Here is a 9145-nt window from a genome sequence, read left to right as displayed (position 1 = left end):
ACCCCTGTCTTGCCCCTACCCCCTTCACTCTCACCACTGGTAACCACTAGTTTGTTCTCTATATCTGAGAGTCTGTTTCTGTCTTGCAATATACATTTGTTTGTTTTTAAATAATGCTGCTATGAACATTGGGGTACATGTATCTTTTCAAATTATGTTTTCATTTTCTGTGGATGTATACTCAGGAGTGGAATTGCAGGATCATATGGTAGTTCTATTTTCAGCTTTTTGAACAACCTCCATACTGTTTTCTGTAGTGGCTACACCAACATACATTTCCACCAACAGGGTGCAAGGGTTCTCTTTTCTGCACATCTTCGACAACATTTGTCATTTGTAGACTTGTTAATGATAGCCATTCTGACAGGTGTGAGGTGATAGCTCATTGTTGTTTTGATTTGTATTTCTCGAATAATTAGTGATGTTGAGCATCTTTTCATGTGCCTGTTAGCCATCTGTATGCCTTCATTGGAAAAATGTCTCTTCAGGTCTTCTGCCCATGTTTTGTAGGGTTTTTTATTTCATATTGAGTTGTATGAGTTATTTACATATTTTGGATATTAACCACTTGTTGGCCATATTGTTTGCAAATATTTTCTCCCATTCAGTAGGTTGTCTTTTCATTTTCTCTATGGTTTCCTTTTCTGTGCAAAAGCTTTCAAGTTTAATTAGGTCCCATTTGTTTATTTTTGCTTTTTTTTCTTTTGCCTTAAAAGAAGGCAAAAAAATATTGCTATGATTTATGTTAAAGAATCTTCTGCCTGTGTTCTCTTCTAGGAATTTTATGGTATCTGGTTTTACATTTAGGTCTTTAATCCATTTTGAGGTTTTTTTTTTTTTTAACATGGTGTGAAGAAATGTCCTAATCTCAGAGTCTTTTCTCCGTTGTATATTCTTGTCTCCTTCATTGTAGATTAATTGACTATAGGAGCATGGGTTTATTTCTGGGTCCTCTATTCTGTTCCATTGATCAATGTGTCTGTTTTTGTGCCAACATCATGCTGTTTTGATTACTGTAACTTTGTAACAGTCCAAAGTCAGGGAGAGTGATACCTCCACCTTTGTTCTTTTTTCTCAAGATTGCTTTGGCAATTCAGGGTCTTTTGTGGCTCCATATAAATTTTAGGATTATTTGTTCCAGTTCTGTGAAAAATGTCATGGGTATTTTGATAGGGATTGCGTTAAATCTGTAGATTGCTTTGGGTAGTATGGCTCTTTTAACAATAGTAATTCTTCCAATCCAAGAGCACAGGATGTCTTTCCATCTGTTTGTATCATCTAGAGTTTCCTTCATTATTAGTGTTTTATAGTTTTTATAGTGTATGTTTTTCAGCTCCTTGGTTAAGTTTATTCTAAGGTTTTTTTTTTTTTGATGTGATTTTAAATGGGATTTTTTTCTTTCTCTTTATGATAGTTCAACTTTAGTGTACAGAAGGGCAACATATTTCTATATGTTAATCTTGTATCCTGCAACTTTGCTGAATTCACTTATTAATTTTAATAGTTTTTTGGTGATGATTTAGGGTTTTCTATATATAGTATTGTGTCATCTGCAGATAGTGACAGTTTTACTTCCCTTCCAATTTGGATGCCTTTTATTTACTTATTTTTCTCTTCTGGTTGCTGTGGCTAGGACTTCCAATACTATGTTAAATAGAAATGGTGAGAATGGGCATCCTTATACTGTCCTTGAATTTAGAGGAAAGGCTTTCAGCTTTTCACCACTATGATGTTAGCTGTGTGTTTGTCATAAATGGTCTTTATTATGTTGAGATATATTCTCTCTATACCAACTTTAATGAGAGTTTTTATCATGAATGGATGGTGAATTTTGTCAAATGCCTTTTCTGTGTCTATTGAGATGATCATGTGATTTTTATCCTTCCTTTTTTTTTTTCCTGTTAATGTTGTTTACCACATTGATTGATTTGTGAATATTGAACCATCCTTGCATCCCTGGAATAAATCCCATTGATCATGGTATATGATCCTTTTTATATATTGTTAGATTCAGTTTGCTAATATTTTGTTGAGTATTTTTACATCTATATTCATATCATCATATAATTTTCTTTTTTATAGTGTCTTTGTCTGGTTTTGGTGTCAGGGTAATGGTGGCCTCATAGAACGAATTTGGGAGTGCTCCATCCTCTTCAATTTTTTGGAATAGTTTGAGAAGGATATGTATTAGCTCTTCTTTATATGTTTGGTACCCTAATTGTGATTCTAGATTTCCCATTAAAAGGAGCCAGTGCTCCTTGGAGAAAATGCTGATTCCAGGTATGGGCAGGAAATATATAAATGATCCTGATGACCAGCTTCTTGTTCCAGAAAGTGAGAACAGTAGCAGAATCATGACAAAAAGAATCAGAATTAAAGGATTCCCACCAGCCACACTGAGACAATTGAGCATCAGACAAGTAATAACTGCAATTTATCACAACACAGCATATTGCCAAAATCCATTAGATCACAGTGATACTTCAGAACAGAAATGAACAGAAATGAAAAATGAAAAGTATGTTCACCACTTTTTTCAGACTAAATGATTGTTCTAAATGTTCACCACTTTTTTCAGACTAAATGATTATAAAACTTGTAAATATAGGGTACAAAACAGGCATTTATCCCACTTTATCTGTATGAACTGTGCTTCTGGGTAAAAAAAAAGTTGTTCAGGAAAGTTCTTTGTAGAAATTTTGGCAGCAAAGGAAAGAACCACAGAGCTAGAATATCAGAATTTTGCGATCTCTAATGACACAAAAATCAAGGGGATAGTCATCAATGCTGCCAAAACCACTGGGTGAAGAACTGATAGAGAACTTGATAAGGCTGTGCTGAGGGCTCGGCCATCACAACACCGAAGAGAAACAACTAGAACCCCAGGCATCTGATGTGGTACATTCCATCCACAGACAACTCTTGTCCCCAAACCAGTCTCAATCTTATTAAGCCTCTGCATCAGTGCTGTTCAATAGAAATATAAAGAGAGCCAGATGGGAATTTTATGTTTTCTAGTAAACACATGAAAAAGGTAAGGAGAAATAAGTGAGAATTAATTATATATATTAATAATATATTTATTATATATATTATATATAATATATTATATATAATATATTATATATTTATTGTAATTATTAATAATTAATTATATATATTATACATTATATTATATAACAGTATATATTATTTAACTCAGTGTATCCAAAATATCACAATTTCATAATGTTACCAATGTAAAAAATATTGATGAGAGTTTAAAACATTTTTTTCCTACTCTGTCTTTGAAATGCTGTGTATATTTTACACTTGCAAGGATATCTTACTTTCGTTGCTAAATTTTCATTGGAAAAACTTTATCTGTATTTAGATTTTACAAAATTTACAGTTAAAAAGTAGATTCACATACCAAAGCTGTTCCAATCATACTTGAAATTTTTCCAGTAACAATAGAGTATCAGTTTTTAAATTTACATTAATTTCAATAAATTAAAGATGCTCACAGGAACCACATTTGAAATGCTCAGTAGCTGCTGGGCAGCACAGATGTAGATCTTTGTACCAGACTCCAGGGACACACAAGGGACAAGGGACCGAGAAAGAGATAGAAGACAGCACAGGTATGCAATCACCAAAATCCAGATTGGGGAAAGCTCTGCAGGACAAGGAATCTGGTTAACTGCAAGTTACAAAAATAAAAGGCGAGAGAAGCTCAGATTAAGGAGATTTAAGAGACTTGTCAGCCAAACATAATGTTTAGAATGGGTTTGGATCCTGATTTAAACAAGCCAACCAAAAATATACATACGCCTGTATAAAGGCGCGCACACACGAGCACACACACACACACACACACACTTAAAATCAGGTAATTTGAATTGTATATTTATTTGTAATATACTTTTAATAGAATGAGTTATTGCTAATTATTGTTATTACTGATCATGCTATTGTGGTTATATTTTAAAAGAGAGGGCCTATTTGTCAGAGACACACACTATTTACAAATGAAATGGTAGAAGGTCTGAGATTTCCTTCAAAATAATCCTATGGAGAGGAAAACGATTGTGTGGGACTTTTAGGTGAAACGCGTTGGCCGCGTGTTCATAATTATTGAATCTAGGTGATGGGGGCATGGGGGTCTAATATAAAACTGACAGCATATTAAGTAATACTAAGAATGCTGACAGTTTAGTCAATATAATAATGGTGTGCTATGACATTTTTTAAAGATTCTTATTTGTGATTAATGTGAAATCATATGAAGTCTTAGATTTGGCTTAAAATATTCCAGAAGAGATATCGGGATTGTGGGGGGAGGACGGAGGGAGACACTCAGACATCCTTGAGCCTGTGCAGGAGGCACTAATCGCTGTCTCCCACGGGCATCACTCGGCCGTCGCCGGCCTCCCCAACAAGACTGGGGGCAGCGTTCCAACATCCAAAGGAGAGAATCTGCACCACGGTGGGCAGATTACTTCAGATGCACACGCTGTGGCCAACCTAGAGACTGCGTGAGATCCAGTCCTTGGCATCTCTCACTAGGAGTCAAGGGTCAGTGCTCTGTTTTCTGGTTTGGTTTTGTTTTCTGAGAATCTAAACTGCCTTTCTCAGACTCTAGCCTCTGTGTGTCCTTCACCAAACTGGACAGAGGAATCCTGACGCTGGACTAAGAAAAAAGGTTTGAAAATTTTCCTCTCCTGACTTTAATTCCCCAGTTAAAGGCCACACCTGGATTTGTTTATTGTTATTATGTGTGGAGATCATTAAATCCCAGCAGATTAATGCTGATTATGGCCTGGCTTGTTCCAGAAATCTTGACCTCATCTAGGACTTTACCTGCCATCAATTTGAATTACTTCCACTTGTGTCAGCACTATTTTAAGGAAATCAGTGAAGGTTTATGAAGAAAAAAAGCCTTGTCATCTACTCCCAAATTGACCCAATTAATTAAGATGCTGGAGCCACTTCTATGATACTTTTTATATATCCTCACTTTTTATGGGCCGGCAGCTGATGTTGATTAGAACAAAAAGATGTGCCTTTTCTACTGAGCACAATAGATGTTTTTCAACAAACAGATATTCATAATTTGACTTTTTTAGTTGGCAGAATCGGATATCAGGGGCATATTTCTTATACAAACATGAGCATTTCCCAGCATGTGACAGGAGTAGAAATTTTAAGGTAGAGGAAGTCGTTATATAAATGCAGGTATCAGTTTCTATATAAACCTGTAAGAGGCCTGTCTTGTCTGCCTTCCTGTAGGTGTGGGGCTGTCCCTCTGGATGAGGTGGATGGGGAAGCTGAAGGGGAAGCCGGCCTGGCTCCTGAAAGCTGTATATTTGCATTTCTTAATCTCACTTTTTTGCATCCTGAAATTCCCCTTCCATCTAGTGCTCTCTGGAAGGCAGTAAAATTGAAAGGGCACTGAATCAATTTAAGTCATCTTGCTGTGGCTCTACCATTCATATGAAGTAGCAGGTCACTTAATCACCGGAACTCTGAGATTGCGTCCTGCGATTGGCTGTCTGCAACTGGGTTCCAAAGCAATTTGTTAGCCACATAGATATCCACCCACTCTGGTAATGCTTTGCCCCACTTCTCTCATCAAGACTTGTTCTGAGTCTTTGCAAGTTAAAGGGCTAATCCATGAAGCTAATTCAATACGGGACACTGAGTCGGCTATAGGCTTCTGTGTTTTTTAATAAATGTCTCATTAATATTACTATGTTACCCCAGTGGGGGTTGGTTTAGACATTGTAGTAGGCCACTGAGGGAGAGAATTGAGAGCAGAGGAGTCTTTCTAAAGTCCACTCAGATGTACCATTTTGGATACAATCCACACCTTACTCTGAAGAAGGCCCTGTGGCTAAAAGTGCACAGAAGACTCCGGTAGAAGGAGCTTATGTTTAAAACACGGTCTCCTTTTCTGCTTTTGGCAGTTTGTAGCTGGGCAAGCTGCTTGAGGATGAGCAAGGCTTGGACTGAGCCAGTTGATGGAGCCTCTGTATTCCATTCCCCTTCCTACCATGATGGCTCAGCTGTAGTGGCTCTGTCCATGCAGGGCCGTGGGGACAGGCGGATGGAGAGTGCGGCAAGGGCGAATCTTGCAAGAAATGGTGCAGGGCTGGAGAGCAGAGACCAGTAGCATCTGGCTCCTGGGAGTCCACCTTGCACTGTTCCCTTGTGGGAGCCAGTGAGCCAGCCCCCTTCAGTGTTTGGTCCAGTTTGAGCTGGGTTTCTCCTAGTTGCAGCACACAGGGTCTTCCCTGACATGCCACCCAAGCAGCCAGTCAAGCCCGATCCTCAACTATGTGGCATAAAGAGAGTGAAAAAACTGGGGACCTTGAGAAAGGATGGCACTTTCTCTTCTCATATTTTTGCAGCCTCTGCAGATACCAGGCATCTTCGTACCCACAAACCCGACTTCATAACATTTTCCTGTATTATCCTGAGTTTGCCTTATTTGTTTAGAACCTAGGATCCTTTCCAATGAGGAGAATGGATGACATGGTGTCCATCCCTGTGTCACAATTTCTAGTACCATCTGTACATCACACAGATGAAATAAAACAGGGATTTACAATGCTTGGTGCTCTGAAGAGATGGAAAGGGTCTGCTATTGAGGCGTGAAATATAAAGAGTTAATTCATCGGCACACTCGCTGGAAGACAACAGCCAACCTGTTTGGATACGATGCCAGGGCACCTCTGTTTACTATGGGCCTTGGTCTCCTCGGCCAGATTAGAGGACTTACCTCTCTCTGGCTCCCTGTTTAGGCTGGACAGATGTTTGCCACACCGTGCCTCGTGCGTGCTCCCCAGTCTGTAAAAGTCCCTGAGCGAAGGAAGGAGAAGCCCCCACAGATCAAAGTCTTAAATAACAATATTATTTTATGTAGGGGAGGAGATGAGTTCCTCCATTTAAGAAAAACCACACTCACACACAGTAGGTCCTGGGGCATGCCAGAGGAGAAGGACGCCAGAAACAGGAGGGTCTTGGAGATGGTGCTGATGATGGCACCTGACACTATGCTAATGTTGCTTCCCGCGCCCTCATGGCTGCGATGAGGTTCTACTTGGTGCCACACGTAAAATACAAGCATATCTCACTCATGTGACGCTGTTTTGCTGTTTCCAGAATTAGGAAGTTAGCCTGGGAATAAATTTGAAGGCATTATGAATGCTTTTGCATAACTTCTTCCTGGAATTGCCATCCTTTCGAGGTTGTGTATTCAGAAACAATGAGAACATTTTTAGGATGCCTGTGGCACCCAGACAGCCGAGTTCCCCGGTATAATTATAATAACCGAGAGATGAGAGCTGGCTCCCACATCCAGCCACGAATGCAAAGCAGCACAACCACACAGGGTCAAGGTCCCAAAGAAGTGAATTTGGAAATTGAGATCATAAAAGTCAACAACAGCTGGTGTTCCTGCACAGGCTTCCTTCTGGATGGAGTGAACCTTCCCATAGTTATCTTCCCGTAGCATCTTTCTCTATGACCTGGCTGGCCAGTTAAGCCCCACGGCACCTGAGCAAGGGCCTTGACTGTTGCTGGAACCACACTGGCTCCCCTGCTGTCCCCTGGTTGTTCATAGTTGTTGGCATTGGAAGGGTCTCGCAGAGTTCCTAAGACACTCCCGCCCTCATAATTTTATCTGATCCTCATAAAACTCAATGAGGTAAGAGCACATTTATTATCATTCCAGTTGTATGGATGAGGGACACTGCGATTCTGAAAAGTTAAGGCATCACTGACACACCTGTCAAGCTTTCCTGGCTCAAAAACCTGAAGCCAGAACCCGAAATCAGGATTTTAAGATCAAAATCCACATGGCGTTCCGACTCTGGGTTGACAGGCAGTGGGGTGTGGAAGGTGGATGGGAGCCGCTGCCTGAGCACGTTGAGGCTGGGACCTGTTTGTGTTCGTGGTGGGTGTGGTTATCTCTACTCCTGTTGGGTTGGCGATGCAGTCAACCATGCATTCGTTCCTTCTTGCTGACCGAGGAATCAGGTCACAAACAATGGGTTCCACCTTAAGAAGTCACTCATCTGGACCCCGCCTGCCCCACAAAACGCCTCTCCCTCCTGACCTCTTCATTCACTTTACTTTGTCTTACCCCAGTTTTTTTGCTCAACATCCCACCAAATTCCACCAGTTTCTGCCCACCCTCCCGCATTCTAGTCATGAGTATTCTGACTTTGACTCCTGCCTGTGTGGTTGTCAACCCCCTCGATCCGGTTGCAGCTCACCTGCAGGCAGGCAGACCCTACACTCTAACCCTCCTGCCGCACACAGATGGGATGGCAGTGTTGTCAGCATACAGCAGCATGGAATGGGGGCAAATCTTGTGTTAACAAATAGGAAATAGCACTAATTTGGTTTTCTGTCAAGTTTAAGAGGCTTAAATCAGTCTTATCCCATAAACAAACGTGCATTGAGCCACAAAAGGCACAAAAGCCCATGCTTATACAAGAATATGTTTTTTTCTCTATTTATTTAAAAATGTTTCAAAGGGAACTAAACAGAAAACACAGTGTGCATACGGTTGCTCATGGTAATAGAAAAAGAACACTATTATAAATTTAGTCATTGGAGTGTCTTCTCACCCCTTTTAATTACTTCTGAAATTCTACGGCAGAATTAATTTCTAAATCTTTGACATTATTACGATGAAGCGCACATAAAAGGATTATATAATAAGGGAGTATTCATAACGTGAGTTTCTTCCAAGCGGTCAATTTACCAACAAAGTTGAGTTGTTTATGTGGCAGAAACAGGAGGGAAAGAGAATGAGCAAAACAGAACACTTGTGGATGGGAAGGTAGGATACAGCAGCTTTTGTCTCAGCAACTGCAAATATGTTGGTCTGGAAATTTGGAGAGCATCTTAATCCAGAAACCTTGGCCAGCAAAAGAACCTCTTATTCACTAACTCTAAAATCCAGTAGCACAGACGGCAATTCATCTGGCATAAGCGCACAGAGAGCTAAAGCATGCAGTCTCATAGCTTCTCACCTGAAATGGAAAATGTGCCTCAGTAAGAGCAAATTTTAATTATGTTTGTCTCTAATGAAGCTAAAATGCAGGGAAATTGCCATTCCATGCACAAACGTTGCTTCTTTCTCTGGGTTTCT

The sequence above is a fragment of the Balaenoptera borealis genome, assembly GCF_965194805.1.
Source record: "Balaenoptera borealis genome assembly, chromosome: 3".
In the NCBI taxonomy this organism is placed as follows: domain Eukaryota; kingdom Metazoa; phylum Chordata; class Mammalia; order Artiodactyla; family Balaenopteridae; genus Balaenoptera; species Balaenoptera borealis.
Note: the sequence above shows the minus strand (reverse complement) of the source record.